Source organism: Mixophyes fleayi, chromosome 6, assembly GCF_038048845.1.
Source record: "Mixophyes fleayi isolate aMixFle1 chromosome 6, aMixFle1.hap1, whole genome shotgun sequence".
Classification (NCBI taxonomy): Eukaryota; Metazoa; Chordata; class Amphibia; order Anura; family Limnodynastidae; genus Mixophyes; species Mixophyes fleayi.
Genome location: NC_134407.1, coordinates 208,686,418 through 208,702,741, shown reverse-complemented (window position 1 = coordinate 208,702,741; position 16,324 = coordinate 208,686,418). Strand labels below are relative to the sequence as shown.

Sequence of the window (16,324 nt, the reverse complement as noted above, 5' to 3'; positions counted from 1 at the left end):
TGGGAACTTATAAATAATTGAAGCATTCCCTGTCAGACTTGCAGTGACAACACTGGAGTGCTACTGTGCTAGAATCTCCCAGTATGTACATAGGAGGTATTTGTTTATCTGACCCTCTCTTCCTTCCCCATTCCAGTGTGATACAATGTAAATAATCTAAGGGAAGAAGTTGATAGCATGCTGGATAGACTTCAGTGCATATTAACTCTTCTTTGGTTAAAGATCAGTGTTGGCTAACCTGTGACACTCCAGGTGTTGATAAACTACAAGTCCCAGCATACCCTTCCATCAATAAGCTGCTATATATTGGCAAAGCATGCTGGGACTTGTAGTTTCACAACACCTGGAGTGTCACAGGTTAGACAACACTGGTCTAGATTATTGTCCAATAATGGGTTTTATTTGCTTTAACTAGATACCAAAATTTATTGTCATCTGTAGTAACCAAGTAGGTTAACTTTAATTAGTTGTGTATCAAACTCACAGCAAAATTCCAATGCTATGTCAGTGCCTCTCTGCCTTCCTTCTATCTCCTCCTTCAGTTTTGTCTCCCTGATGGTGCAGGTTTTCCATATCTGTTTGCTGGAGCATAGGTGTAGTTATTTCTGACTGATACATTTTTTTTTTTCATTTATTTTTTTTAACTTAAATGGTTTTTAATAAGTTTTTGGTAAAAGAATATATGCATAGCTGTAATTACTGATTATAGTACATAATGTAAACCCGAGTAGTCAATCAAAACTGCCAGTAAACAGACATTCAAGAAAGTAACAAAAATAATAACACATAAAACATTAAATTACATGTAAAACATAGACTTCAAGGGGGAAGGAGAGGAAAACAAACAAGGGGAAAAGAGTCGGAGACCGGCCATACATTTAATCAGTTTACCATAAAAGTAATTCTACACCTCACAGAAGTATGCAACATTAGCATGAGGGGTTAAGCAGCAGACACAGGTCTATATTCTGTAAAAAATTCGTACCATATGAACCATTTAACCAGAGGCGAAGAAATTGTTGAAACATAATTAAAGCCTATAGTTTCCATCTCGGAGCTGTGTTGGACTTTGTTAATAATTTTGGTAAGAGACGGAATCAAAGGGGATTTCCAGGTTTGCGCTATTGCGGTTCTGGCTGAGATGAGTATATGCCCAGCAACATAGTAATTATGGCACTGAAGATGAGGGGGATAAAGGTGTAAAAACGCAATAGCTGGAGATAAATCAACCTTGGTGACCTGAGTAATTAGTTGATAAATTTCAACCCAAAGTGGTTGAAGCTTAGGACAGTTCCAAAAAATATGCATAAGCGTACCAATCTCCCCACACTTACTCCAGCAATATTTGGTTTCTGAAGGCCAGATTTTATGAAGTTTGTATGAACCATTTTGATTAGCATTTCTGAATGATTAATAAATTTTGACATTGGTAAATTTTCTCCCAAACCTCTGTTGAGATAACCAAGTCAGGATCCCTCTCCCAAACCCCCTGTATCGAGAGATCTCTACTATCTACAGGAACCATCAAGATCCGATACCATACTGAAATGTCTCCCGCATGAGAGGTAGGGGAGAGAGATGACATAATACCAGGTGGAGCCGGCTTCAAAACCGGTGGGTATGAGGGCTGGGAATGTATCCAATGTCTAATTTAAAGGTACTTATAAAAATCATACTTATAAAAATCACTAACTGGGACATCATATTTCTCTTGAATTTGGGGAAAGTAATCCTCCCTCCATAAGATCCTGCGCATTCCGAAAGACAAGACGGAAGTTCCGGGATCAATTGTGACAGTGCAATTGTAGAAAGACTAGAGGAGGGAAGGTGGTATTCTTGTAAAGAAATCAACATCTTGTCCCAGATGAAGAGAGAATCTCTAACACTTCTCAGGGCTTGGGAAGGTCTCGATCTTCTTGATTTATCTAACCATAGAAGGTCTGCTAATGGAAATGAGGAAAAGCTATACTGCTCAATGTTTACCCAAGGTTTCCTTAACTGGGGAGGGGCATGCCAATCCCTAAGCTGGTCTAGAACAGCCACAAATTGGTATGTTTCTAATTTAGGGGCAGCTAGTCCACCTTTTATTTTAGCTCTAAACATCCTTTCTCTTGAGAGTTTGGGGCGTCTATTGTTCCAAATAAATTTAAACGCAAAATGTTTTGAGCAAAGACATAGGCACTAAATAAGGAATACTGCGAAACAGGTTCAGGATCTTCCGGAGGAGCATCATCTTTAGTGCCGCTATCCTTCCTACCCAGGAAATTTTAAAGTTAAACCAGGATTTTGTGAGCTTATCAAACTGACCTAACAGTGGTTGGTAGTTAAGTTGAATAATCAAATTAGGGTCTGGTGGTATGCATATACCTAAGTATGTCATATAGAGGGGACACTAATGAAATTTATATAGAGACTTAAGGAGCTTCAAAATATCTTGCGTGAGAGCCACCCCCAGAGCTTCAGACTTGGTCGTGTTGAGCTTATAATAAAATACTGCTGAATAATCTTGTAATATGCAGGATAAGGCGGGCAGGGAAGACTCAGGGTTGGAAACAAACAGAAGGACATCATCAGCAAATAAGCAAATTTCATGATGAGATCCAATAACCATCCCCTCTACAGTTTGATCCGTTCTAACTTTAGCAGCCAGGGGTTCCATGGCTGGAACAAAAATCAGGGGGGGGAGTGAACAGCCTTGTCTAGTACCATTGCTAATCTGAAAGGCAGAGGAGAGGAACCCATTACTGAAGACTCTAGCTGAAGGAGTAGTATATAAGGTAGCAATAGCTTGGAGAAAGGAGCCCCCAAAACCAAATTTAATGAAAAAAGCCATCATGTACTTCCAATGAATTCTATCAAACGCTTTTTTCAGCATCTTCAGAGAGCAACAAGAGGGGCACAGAACTAGTTGAATGAGTCTCTTTATAAAATTCAGAAGTCTCCTAGTATTGTCTGGAGCCTGTTTACGCGGTATAAATCCCACCTGGTCTAGATGAATTAATTGTGGAAGGATAGAATTTAAGATTTTAGCAATCGGCAAAAAATTTAAATCTAAATTAAGGAGCGTTATAGGCCGGTAATTATGACATTGTGTGGGGTCTTTCCCCGATTTTGGAATAGTGATTATCTGCGCCTCTAACATTTCTGCAGGTAAGAACGTGTCTTTAGCAGCCGAATTAAATAGGTTAGTTGGCATCGGGGACCATTCAGACCGGAAAGAGGAATAGAAGTCTTGTGTTAACCCATCAGGGCCCGGGGTCTTCCCTCACTTCATGGATTTTATAGCGGCTTGGATTTCGTCCTCTTTCCAGTCTGAACATAAAGCCTCGGCTTCCTCAGGAGGTAGAGGTAGAGCTGGGAGCGAAAATCATTAATAGCCTCTGGGTGGGTTGTGTCTAAGTTACATCTGTCTTTAGATTATATAAACTTTCATAATAAGAAGCAAATCTATTTGCTATTAAAAAAGGATAACTGGTTAATATATGCTTGGCTAGTCTCCAGGGCCTCAGGGGCCGGTCTCTTGCAATGGTCTCCAGATGCCAAACCAGAGGAGCATGGTCTGACTAGGTGATAGGCAGTATCTCAATTTTCTTTATACGCTGGAGGGACCATTTATCAGTTAAAACCAAATTGTTTCTTGAATATGAGCTATGAACATGGGAGAAGAATGTATAGTCCTTTTCCCCCAGGTGCAATACACGCCAAACATCGTATAAGTCATATTTCGCTAACGTTTGCGAAAAAGCTAAAGAAAGAGCATCAAGAGAAGACTTCGATTGCTTGGAAGGGCTAGAAGAACGATCTAACTTTAAATTCAGGGCAACATTATAGTCTCCCATACATAACACCATTCCCCGTTTAACCTTGTGAACAGCCTGACAAAGCTTCATGAGGAACAGAAGTTGTCTGGAGTTAGGAACATATAGAGAGACAAGTGTAACAGACTGACGACTAATATTCCCCACCAATATTAGAAATATTCCGTTTTTGTCAGAGACTTGTTTATCTAGTTTAAAAGGCCACTTGGCTCCAATTAATATAGCTACACCATTTCTCTTGAATGGGCCAGATGCGGCATAACAGATAAGTGTATTTAGAGTTATGGAATTGAGGTGAGACGTGATGAGAAATGAGTCTCCTGGCTAGCTACAACATCAGCCCCTTGGGATGTAAAACTTTTAAGGGCAATTTGTCGTTTGTTGGGCGAATTTTGACCCTTTGCATTAACAGAGAGAAATTTAAGCATATCAGAAACTACTTAAATTAGTCGTACAGCTTACCCAGGCTTCTATCTTTGGCGGCCTTCTTCTCCAAACAGTCTCCGACAGGACTCAAGACACAAGGGAAGACACAATAGAAGGAGGGAAGACAAAGAGACACAAATAAACTGAAATAGTACCCATAAAGGAACTAGTACTTTGCCACTAAATAGAAAAACAAAATAGACAAGTGGCAAAACGAAGTATCCAACCCAAGATAAAAAAAAAAAAGTCTAAACAGATAACAACACTAAACCATAATGGCAAAAAGGTATTGAAATAACAATAGCATCAGAAATATAAACATACAAACTGGAATATAGGTCCTTCATCCTGTCACCTTCTCAAAGAGAGGGGTCAGCAACCGGATGTCCAAGAACCGATACACTATCTTAGGTAATTAAGGGATGTGACCAAAACAACAGGATGTGCTGACCACCCCTAGTACAGAAAATATAAATTGTGTAACAAAACAACTCTTAAAGTAACATCATAAATATGAAAGCTTGTGGACCATTCTCTGGTGACCCGGCTGGGCTCAGGTCGGGCTGGTAGATCTTGGAGCTGGATATCCCATTCCTTTAATAATGCTGAGCCCTTTTCAGGAGAAGCAATTATAACAAGAGTTCCGTTTCTGTGAACAAGGAATTTAGTCGGGAACCCCTAGCGATATTGGTTGTTGGCCGATCTCAGGGCTGAGGTTATCTGTGAGAAAGACCTGAAGGTGAGTAATGGCAGCCACAGCTTCTGGTCAGCTCAGATGAGGAGGACAGCACTTAATTTTCAGGCATCAGCCCCTGGAGAGTCTTATATTAGTACTAGCTGCCCATTCAGAGGGTCTCGCCTCCCGCACAAATAGAGCGCGGGTCCAACCTCTTCGAGAGACTCAAGTCATTAACTTTTTAAAAAATATCTGCTAAATCCGCCAATTTCATGAGCCAATGCTCATCATACAACCTATCTCCCAAAGTCGTTGTCAGCTGGGAAGGTTCTGACTTCAGCCCTCATTTCGAAGAGTCAAGTCAGAGTTTTGCTGCGAGAATGCCCCATTCTGTATGAAGAAGTAAAGACATATGTAGACTCCCCATGTCATCACACAACATTTTGAATAGCCTTGTGTGACGAAATGTAGTATATCTAATGACTGATTGTAATTTTCTGTTGAATTTATGTATAACAGTATGAATATTTCATATAACCTTTCAAAGTGTATTTGGTTAACTGACCAAGGCAAGTGTCAATGGTCTCTTGAAACCAGCCAGCCCAGAGACAGATATCTGAGTAGTTTGTGTATGCAGAGGAGTTAGGCTTAGCCAGGTAGAGAGATCAGAGGTGAGAGATTCTCTGAGGTGCCCAAACATATATCTTAGTGATAGATAATTTACTTTGGGGGAAAACTCTGTCATTTTGGGAACCAATATGTCTTAATTGAAAGTGTAAATTCCTAGGGTGGGGGTTGAAGAGCAAAAAAGAAATGGTTTAAAAATCCCTTGTTTCAGACATCAGATTGTCCATTTCTTTGAGGAGGGTCTACCATGACCATGACTGAAATGTGCCATTGTTCTAAATGTGTACTCCTCACATGCCAATTCCTGAACTTGTAAGTAGGGATCCTGGTTTTATTTCCTATTTTATTTTCTGAAACTCATTTGTGCAACCCATTGTATGTCTGTTTGTTATCTTTTTGTAAATAAGCCTTGGAAATATTTTTCAGATTAAACATATTTAATCTAGCGTATTTCTCCGTCATTCTTTGTGAATTTACGAAGCCCAAGGAGGCTCATGCTACAGGTGTACGTGATTTAATTGTGAAACATTAACAAGTGGTTTTGGTGAACATAAGGACACCTTAATAAATCCTTTGTGGTGACAGAAAAGGTGTATTCATTGTTAATTAACTAAGGTGATCGCAGCTGTTCAGATTGCTGTATCTGGGACAGGCTGGGCGTTTGTGACAAACATGGTATGGAATAATCCTCAAGGGCCTATCTAGACATAGCCTCCTCACTGCCTCCATCCCCTTGCCCTTCATACAGAGGTGTAATTGTAAAATACTGTTCTGTGTATATCTACATAATTGTAAACAAGTAGTGCACTTATATCCTTATGATATAACATTAAGTACATGTTTTATCAGTTATTTGGTACGGTATACAATGGCGTAATATGGCCTGCAGGGCCATTCTATATGTATTACTGTTATACACAATACAGAATGATATGGCGCTTCACTAAGATTGCAGCCTAATACGTGGAATGGAGAGTCCACCTCTCTCCAAAATACAATATTATAAAATCATGGACCACGTACGTTTTAAGCGCAGACTTTCATACAAATAGAAGATGTTCCATATCAATATAGACTCCTCCCACTTGATGATAATTATTCCGTGTCTATAGGTGGATATACCAAACCTATAACGAACTCAAACGACACAAAAACAGGGACAATAATAGTGCAGTATGTTAACAACTTGATAATGATAGTCCCAAAAGAAGTCCCAAAGGTAGATTGTTTATATTCATTCACTTTGTGCAGGGAACGGAAACGACACCAAAAAAGAATCCTGTGTTGTTCATATCCAACTCCCCCAATGATATTATGCTTACAAGAATGCAAAAGGTATTGGGCATCTCGTGTATATATATTCAGAAAACTCTCCTTCACATCCCCTCTCAGGGTACACTCCACCGATTAGATGATGCAAAACAAAAATAATAAAACACAATCTGGTGCATTAACTTTAAAAAAACATGTTTATTATATAGCCAACATGTCATGCTTCACAAGTAAAACATGTATAAAAGGTAATGCGTTTCGACTCAAAATTGAGTCAAACGCGTAGGTTGTAAGCTGATTTGTGTTCCTGTTACCTGACGTTTTTTGGATAGAATCGACGTTTGAACATATACATATGATCACAGCTGAATCTGGTACGAATATATGCATTACCTTTTATACATGTTTTACTTGTGAAGCATGACATGTTGGTTATATAATAAACATGTTTTTTTAAAGTTAATGCACCAGATTGTGTTTTATTATTTTTGTTTTGCATCATCTAATCGGTGGAGTGTACCCTGAGAGGGGATGTGAAGGAGAGTTTTCTGAATATATATACACGAGATGCCCAATACCTTTTGCATTCTTGTAAGCATAATATCATTGGGGGAGTTGGATATGAACAACACAGGATTCTTTTTTGGTGTCGTTTCCGTTCCCTGCACAAAGTGAATGAATATAAACAATCTACCTTTGGGACTTCTTTTGGGACTATCATTATCAAGTTGTTAACATACTGCACTATTATTGTCCCTGTTTTTGTATCGTTTGAGTTCGTTATAGGTTTGGTATATCCACCTATAGACACGGAATAATTATCATCAAGTGGGAGGAGTCTATATTGATATGGAACATCTTCTATGTGTATGAAAGTCTGCGCTTAAAACGTACGTGGTCCATGATTTTATACTATATGTATTACTGCTGTCTACCTCCGTGCTCTTGCCCCATAGAAAGAGTATTCTACCTATTTTGATATTATACTAATTTTCACCCAGCCAGAGTTAGCCGTAAGAGGCTAATTCTATATATTTAGCACTTTGGGTGTCAAGGTTTCAAGATCATAAATCCATTTTGTCTCTAATTGGTTAAATTTTCTCCCTAGATCCCTCCTCTCCAATGTGGTTTGACGTGCTGCATTCCCTGGAATCTTAGGGTTGTGGGGTCACAGTTGTGGTGTGTCCTGAAGTGATTGGATAAACTTTGTGTCTCTTTGTCTGTTTTGATATTTCTAATATGTTCAGCCACCCAGGTTTTTATATTTCCTGGCTGTTCTGTCCACATATTGTATACCGCACAGGCAGGTGATCAAATATATGATTTTTTTTTGTGTCGCACGTAATATGATCTTCCAAGGTGTATTGTATCTTCGTGCATGAGTGGAACCCTTACAGGGGTTTTGTACTGCTATTTTTAGTGGTTCTACATCCTGCACACTTGGCACATGGGTAGAAACCTTTCATAACATTACCTGTAAGCCAGGTGTCTCTTTTGGAATCCTTGACTACAAGGGCACTGGATGTCAACTTTTGTTTTAAGATTTGGTGCTTTTTTTTTGAAGATGGTTATCTGTTTGCTTTGTAGTACAGTTTTTAATACCTCGTCTTTATGTGCCAATGTTCCTGTTTAATCTTCTTTATTTTAATGGAGGCTTCTGAATATTGTGTGATTAATGGTAGGCTGATTCCCTGCCCTCCCTTCTCCTGTTCGTGGTTCTGTATTCCCAAAAGGGAGGTTCTGTCCTTGGGGTTTATTTACTAAACTGCGGGTTTGAAAAAGTGGAGATGTTGCCTATAGCAACCAATCAGATTCTAGCTGTTAATTTGAATAATGCACTAAATAAATGAAAGCTAGAATCTGATTGGTTGCTATAGGCAACATCTCTACTTTTCCAAACCCGCAGTTTAGTAAATCTAGCCCCTTGTGTTTTGCTTCCTCAAATACCTGTTCTACTATCTCCCTGTTGTACCTTTTTTCTATGAAATGTTCTTTGAGAATATTTCCTTGGCTTTCATATGACTCTAGATTTGAACAATGTTTAACCACTGAGGGTGATGATGACTTGTGGCCATTATGTAACAATTGCAATCCACCGGTTTAAAGGGGGTGGCAGTGTGTATCTTGTTCTCCACTGTGATTTCAAAGTCTAAGAATGTAGCATGACTCTTGCTGCTGATGGAGGTAAATTCTAAATTTCTGTTGTTGTCGTTAATATACTTTAGGAACTCGTCCGGTGATTCCTAGGTTCCTCTCTATATAAATATTATGTCATCTGTGAACCTCCTCCAGAGGACTAAGTTTGCACCAAGCCCTGTTCTGCTCCAAATGAAATGGTTTTCTCACCAGCTCATGAACAGATTTTCGTAACTTGGCGCAAACTGAGTCCCCATAGCAGTTTTCACGATACTTTTGAACATGTACTTTTTATCCACATGTCCCCCTAGGGGTCTGCCCTAGCACACATTATGACTGTGTATTCAGTATGTGTGTTCATTCCCATAGCATGTCTGTGCTCACCCACATACTGTGTATGAATATTAGCTTTCAGATTGGTAATATATGAGATTGTGTCATATTATCTATTACACTGTAGGTGATGTATTCCTGATAGTCTGAGGGCTTCCTATTGCTTAAGCTGGGTACACACTACACAGTTTTCATCCAATAATCGGCTAAATCAGCCGACATATGACCTCTCGTTCAAAAGTCGGGTCAGTGTGTGCAGTGACACGATGGTCGAAAGTCTGCCCAAATGGACGATTGTCGCACCGTTTAATATTTTTGTTCCAACCTCGTTTCCGCTGTGTAGTGTGTATAAACTTCCGACCGATCCACAACAGTGAGTATGAAATTACAGTCATTGCTCAGGACAACATGGCTGTAAAAAGTCGCTAAAGGGACGTCCGCTCTTCCCTTTATCGTCCTAAACAAGGCTAGTGTGTATGCAGTCCATGGACCGAGCGATCGGAACATCGATCGCATGTAAAATCGCTCGGCATAAAAAGTTGGTCGAAATTTCTGTAGTGTGTACCCAGCTTAACAGAGTAAGTCTCTGTGTATTCTAGGTCTGCAGAAACAATACATCAATAATTATATATCAGGAAGACCAGACTATTGTTTACCAGAAACTATCTTTGTTTACCTAGACAACAGGAGATCTAGCTAGGGGTAGTGTCCCCGTCTCTGTTAAAATCTAGTCAGATAAGTGTTATGTTTAAAACACAATGGAGTGAATAGTCAGCATTACATTATGCTGTAACCATTTATATAGATTGTGTATATTTGGCTCTGCTATTTACATTGCTAGTTAACCACACGTTACAGGCTAAAAATGAGAAACTGTAATATTGTGCTTTTAGCTACATCTGTAGGCAAACAAGATAATGTTTAGCAGTGTATTAACAAGCCAGACATTGTGGCTTTCTGTGTCTGATTTAAGCACCTTAATTAGGAAACGTGTATTGTATTCCTTATATCCTAAGAAACAGCAGACAGTCTGCACACCCCTACAGCCTGAGGCTATTCTGTGAGTATTATTATTATTTTATTATTAATTTTTATTTATAGGGCGCCCCAAAGTATCCGTAGCGCCGTACAAGGACAAACAATGTCACAGTACAAGGTGAAACAGCACAGTACAAGTAACAGTAAGCACTATAACTCTGGGGGCTCAGGCACAGCATGAAAGAGAGGGAGGGAGGGAAAAAGTGATTACAGGCAGGTAACTATGGCCCAAGAGGGTGGGTATAAGATAGAGCAGTGGAGTGTCAGGGGGGGTGGAGGAAAGATCAGGCTGGTGCAGGAGGTAATGGTTCCTGCCAGCTGACGGAGGACAGAGATCAGGAGAAGGACTGCGAGGACCCTTGTTCCTCTTCCTTTGGATAAGTTACCCCAGGTCTTGTGAATCTGTGTGCTCGCCAAAAGCTAGGTGACAGTGAAGCCGGACCACTGCCCTGCTGGCAGTCACTGGGGCTTCGCACTCCCAGGAAAGCCTAAGCCTATAGTCGGATTTCCCAAGATGGCCATAATAGCACCAGTATTGTATTGTATGTACTACACTCGTGTCCATTGTGCATACCTGTAATTGTTACTCCTGTACATATGTTGGTTTTGTGCCTGTTGTTGCTGTTCCATTATTAAAAGCTAGCATTGGTTAAGTTGGATATCTGCCTGGGTGTATTTACCCACGTACAGGGGAACATGGTAGGCTGTTCAGCCCTGGTAGACACCATTCCCTCACCGCAGTCCCTTGCTGCTGTAGATAGTACACATCATTGAAGTAATTGTGAGTATGAATTTTATGCTTTCTATTCTGAAATCCATTTGGTCCACTTGAATGTTTTCTGATTTTTCTAAATAGTTTCTGACACTTTCACATCCAAGTTTGTGGCTAATGCAAGTGTAGAGTGATTTGACATCACTCGTGACTATGTATCATCATCATCATCATCACCATTTATTTATTAATGGGAGGAAGACTATGTAATAATCTCTAGAATTTTGAGTATATGAGTAGTGTCTTTTAAGTAAAAAGTTTTTTTTGTTTGACTACCGTATTTCACCTCATAATCGTCGCACCGTGTTTTTTGGATCTTTCATTACGTAATCATCGCATGGTATAATTCTGTTTGTCACGCCACAAACAGAGCAGCAATGTATTCACCAGTGGCATATGGGTGACTAAGTCACATGATATGGGAAGACTTGCATCTTCCCGCGCTAGTTATACTGTATAGTTCGTATGCCAGTGATACCGGTACATCAATTTCTCATTATGGGTAAATAGAAAAACTATTCTGCGGGCTTCAAGCTGAAAGTGATTGTGTTCATTGAACAGCATGGTGTCACACGCCGGACTCCCGCTGTCTCCCCGGGAGCCGGCGTGTGTGTCCGCTGATTCCGGAGGCCTTTCCCACCAAGACTCTCTTTTTTCACTTATCTGGTCCACGCTGCTGCAGCCCTCCAGCGCTGTCTCTCCCCTTCTTCCGTTCGGCGGTCAGTGGTTCTGCGCATGCACAGAACTGTCTAACTGTTTTATGTGTTCTCACTGCCCTCTATTGGCTGTCCAATAGGAACTGCACTATATCTACCTCCTCTGACCAGAACTCAATGCTGGTTCTTTCAGTCAGTCCCTGACTTTAAGATTGGAAACAGCTCCTGTGTTTTTGCTATTTCTTCAGCTCCCAAGCTACATCTCTCCGGGGAATTCACCTCTAGGTGGCTACGCTGCTGACATTCCAGTGAAAGCACTTCCAAGTGGCGACACTATCTTTTCCAGCTAACCAGCTCCCTAGTGACTACATCGCTGAACATCCCAGCTATATTTCCTCTCCCAAGTGACAACGCTGCCAAACTTCCCGGCTAAACGCCACTATCAAGTGACAGCACTACTTCTACCTGATTCTACGCTCCGTCTGTTGTGTTCGCTGAGAACTTCTCCAGGGGACCGCGACCTGCAAGTGGAAGCCGCAAAAGCCCATATTCCCTTGCGGGAATCACTGGTGAACACCTTTCACTTGTTAGACTCCGCGCCCCTCGCTGAAGTAACGTCAATCTCGGCTGAACTATCAGGATCTAGTTGAAAACTCTCTGGTAACGTGATACATGGAAATAGAGCTGCGGAAAAAGACAATATTCAGTGAGTGAAAAGTTAGTGTGAGACTGGTGGAGACTAAAAGACAAGCTAAAGAACACAAACCTTTCTAGATGCGCGTTTGGAGGTTCTAAAACACAAGTTTCCACAAATTGATGAAGTGTTTTTGTATATCAAGGAAATGCGTAATAATGGCTGCAGCGTATCTTATGAGATGTTGCAAATGAAGGCACGGGAGGTAGCACGCAAACACAACATTCTTACAACTCTGTTTAAGACGAGTCGTGGCTGGGTTATGAGGTTCATGCAACGACGCAATTTGCCAAAGGTTGCCACCTGATTACACTGACAAGGTTGAAAACTTTGATCGATTTGTCTTGCTCACGCACCAGGAAAATACATACTCACTGTCTCAAATCGATAATGCTGATCAGAGTCCAGTGTTTTTCGTTATGCCTCGCAACAGCACTATTGCGCTAAAAGTATAATCGAATGTATCTATGAAAACCAGTGGTTATGAGAAATTACGGTGCACTATAATGCTTGCCATTACAGCTGATGTGTAACGACCTGCCTACAAGCTTGCTGCTTTATATTGACAGCCCCTGCCTCCTGGACTTTTTCTGTGTTTCATTTTATGTGTCAGCAGCAGTACCTCTGATCACCAGAGGTGCTGCTATTGTGCCTGTTTCTTGCGCTTTAAGAGTTACCTTGTGGAAATAATTATTCCTTACACCTGGGTTTTCCTCTATGTATACTTGTCACTCCCATCATACATTGCTGGTTATTGTTGTCACATCCTGTTGTTACATTGTTGTTACTTCCTTCTGCTGTGCTTCTGGGTTTATGCTGCTTGGAATCTCTCCATCCATTCTGCTTACCTGCATCATCTGTGAACCTGGTATTTACCTCTGCATTTCCCTGCACTTGCTGCTTGGGATCTCGCCATGCCTCCTGTTTACCTGCAACAGCCGTGTACCTGGTAATTACTGCAAAGCTCATTATTACACCTTCTGTTTATACTCTTCAGCTCCTTAGCTGTATTCCTGCATTGATTCGTGACCTGATGGAAGGAAGTTACCAACTTACATAATTTTCAAGAGGAAAACAATGCCTAAGGGAATACAATTTCCCTGCGGAATTCATGAGTGCAACCAAAGGGTTGGATGGACTTCTCCATGAAAATATGATGCAACAGGCATTCATTCCCGGTGGCCTAACATCAATCTTGCAGCCACTGGATGTATGTCTAAGCAAACCCTTTAAAGACCACTTGTGCTGTTTCTACAACGAGTGGATGATGAGCGGAGATCACCAGTTGACGCCTCCTGGAAATATTAAGCGCCCGTCCTTGGAACTGAGATGCATGTGGTTAATTAAGAGTTGAGACCTTATACCACACGAAACAGTCATCAAAACCTTCAAAAAGACGGGAATTTCGAACGCACTAGATGGATCTGAAGATGACGCACTGTGGCAGAGCGAAGACGAAGTAAACAAATCGTATACGAGTGGCGTGTCAGATAATGAAGCCAATGATGGCGGCGCAGAATCTTCGGACACAGAAGATTAAATGTAAGTGTGTAATAAATTATTTAAAAGTAAGACTGGAACAATTTCACATAATGGTCGCACCCCACTTTTTGCCCAAAAAATTTAGCATATAATCTGGGATGATTATGTGGTGAAATACGTTATATTCTGTAAAAACTGATCTATATACTGTGATAGGTTTTGGGTCAATGAATCTATCCCAGGTACAATGGGCCTTCCTGGTGGTTTTTCCTGATTTTTGTGTATTTAAGGGAGATGGAAAAAGACCCGGATTCTGGGTGATCTGAGATGAGAAATTCATATTCTTTTTTATTAAATATCCTCATGCCCAACCCTTTTTAAAGAAATTTGTTCAGGTCACTTTTGAATTCTGCTGTAGGGTAGTGTAGGTAGTGCGATCATTCTGTAGACTATATGCCTCTTCCATATAGCTTTCAATATTCGTTGATGCTCGTTCGTGCCTCTGTTCTGCTATACAGTTGTGATTTTGATGAAAACTAAATGAGTTTGCTGTGAGATTCGAAAACACAGATACATAAACATTGATGGAAGGGATGAAGGAAGCTGGGTTCTTAAATTTAGACAAGTTAATTTTTACCTACTGCGTATTAGCCTGGTGTGGGAAGCGTAGGGCGCCACAAGAGTGTGCGTCTTGGGCGGCCTGAACCCTTAATCCTACTTGCCTACTTTCCCGAAATGTCCGGGAGGCGCCTGAATTTCGGGGAGTCCTCCCGGAAGACCAGGCAATATCTCCCTGATCCTTATGGAGGGCGGCATGGTGACGTCATCGCGTCACCATACCTTAATGGGCAATCACGTCATTAAACCTTGCCTCTGCTATTCAATGGCGCAAATTTCTGCATTTTATCGTAGGGCATACTTGTCAACTTTGGCAACTTTTGGGGGTCAGATGGGCATGTGGGGACAGTGAAACGTATCACTGCCCCCCCCCCCCCCCCTATACTGTCATTACCATGTTTGGCCTATAACAGCAGGTGATGGGGCCGTGATGACGCAAGATTTGCGTCACTAAGCCCCGCCCCTCGCTTTAACTTGCTGAACAGGCCGAAAACCAGTAGGATGTTCTGCTCTCACGTGAGTCCAGGAAGAGTCTGAGAAATTCAGGAGTCTCCTGGACATTCCGGGAGAGTATGCAACTATGTAGTAGAGGTCGGGACTATGGTGATGCGACAAAGACACTTTGCCCCCTCCTAACCCCTATCACATGACCATGCCCTTAATCAGGTCCTGAGCTTTGTTAAAGCAAATAATATGGCGAACCTGGGGCCGCTGACTTCTGAGCCCTCCTGTGCACAATGCATGAGGTTGCCCATCACTATTGTACACTGTGTCTCAGACCCTCCAATCTGACCCCTTCCACCTGGTACAAATGGCTCTGCTCCCAATATTCCCTCTTTCAGCCACTATTGCAGTCACCTAGGCTGGGGCAATTCATTGAGGGTTAACAAACACCCCTTTTCATCAATGAATTAAAACAGCCCGGTGACTGCAATAACAGCTAAAGTGGTAAGTTCAGGAGCAGACCCATTTGTATCTGCAGTTATTGTACCTGTCTCATGGCCGAATCGGTCGCCTAGCCACTTATAAACATCGGATAACGAAGAAGACTACAATCCCCAGAGTCCTAATGGGCACAGAATCACATGACACCACTTCTAGCCAATCACAATACAGCCACTGGTATGAGAGAGAGGCTTGGAACGCATAACCAGGAAGTAGCGTTGATACGCAACTACATAATTCCCCATTTCTCGGGCTGGGATATTATTGCAGTGATTTCCGGTCACTCAGCTCCTGCATCAGACGGAGGAGAGAGGCGGCTGCAGGTTAGTGCTGAGCGGGCAGGTTCTGCTCAATGATCTCAGCGTGTGGATGGATCTGTTATTGCTCACAATTACCAGCAATATCTGTAGCCTTTTGTAATCTGCTATATTGGGCTCTCCTAGCAGCAGGAAGAGAAATGCCTGTAATGCAATATATAGCCAGTATATCAGCGCCACTCTAGTACAATAATTCATTGTTATCTACATGGTGCAAAGTTACCAACTATCGCTATTCTCCAGGGACAGCCTCAGTGATAAAGATTTGGTCCTGGAAATGTACATGTTTTCTAGTATTGGCCAACTGGTCAATACAACCCCCACACCCCCTTCCACATTCTACCATTTAGATGTTATTCCTAGGTTTATTCTTTAGGCTTTAGAAGGTAATTATTTGTTGAAATGTAATATTTAATGAAAAAAATGCATCACTATCAAAATCCGTAAGCTTAAGAATGTGCGAAGGTGTGAGCTTTGGTCTCTTCCTTTCTGGTTTTATAAATGTCTGAGACTG

The 16,324-nt window shown here is 41.3% G+C and overlaps 2 protein-coding genes across 2 annotated transcripts in view; one reads left to right on the top strand and one right to left on the bottom strand.

Annotated features, from left to right (window-relative positions):
• The window catches only part of LOC142095435 (uncharacterized), a 296,495-nt gene that overhangs the window by 255,486 nt on the left and 24,685 nt on the right, over nucleotides 1-16,324 (bottom strand). The gene's annotated exons all lie outside the window — the stretch shown is intronic.
• Nucleotides 1-16,324, top strand: part of LOC142095271 (uncharacterized) — a 28,613-nt gene that overhangs the window by 3,015 nt on the left and 9,274 nt on the right. The window lies entirely within an intron of this gene.